This window comes from Galeopterus variegatus, unplaced genomic scaffold (genome assembly GCF_000696425.1).
Source record: "Galeopterus variegatus unplaced genomic scaffold, G_variegatus-3.0.2 Scaffold7066, whole genome shotgun sequence".
In the NCBI taxonomy this organism is placed as follows: Eukaryota; Metazoa; Chordata; class Mammalia; order Dermoptera; family Cynocephalidae; genus Galeopterus; species Galeopterus variegatus.
Window position 1 is genome coordinate 10,299 of NW_007733177.1, and position 678 is coordinate 10,976.

Here is a 678-nt window from a genome sequence, read left to right on the forward strand (position 1 = left end):
TGAACGTGCTAATAATATTGACTTGATCATCACATACTGTACACAAATACTGACAGTCGATGCTGTACCCATAACTATGTTGATGGAGCTTGAATGTTTTATCCTCCCAGCACTCATGTGGAAATTTGATCTCCAATGTGGCAGTGTTGGAAACTGGTTGAGTCACGGGTGCAGATCCCTCATGAATGGATTAATGCTCTCCCTGGGGGAGGTGGGTCCTGAGTGAATCTTTGCTCTATTAGGTCCCACGAGAGCTGGTTGTTTAAAACACCCTGGCACCTCCCCTCTCTCTCTTGCTTCCTCTCGCCATATGCTCTCCTTGTACCCGCTGGCTGCTGCCACTTTCCACCATGAGTAGAAGCGGACTGAAGCCCATGCCAGATGCAGCTGTCCCAGAATCGTGAGCCAAATAAGCCTCTTTCCTTTATAAATTACCCAGTCTCGGGTATTTCTGTTATAGCAACACAAAATGAACTGATACAGATGTAGAATCAAAAATAAATATTTTTTAGAAAAAATAAAATAAAATAAGTATTTTTACAATAAAAAAGAAGAGACATTTTAATTTCTTGTTCAACTTAATTTAGATTTCAGTTTTGGCAATATTAAGCAGAGATATTTTTAACAGGGAATATAACACTTATATATGTTGCTGCATCTTGATGAATTCTTCTTACA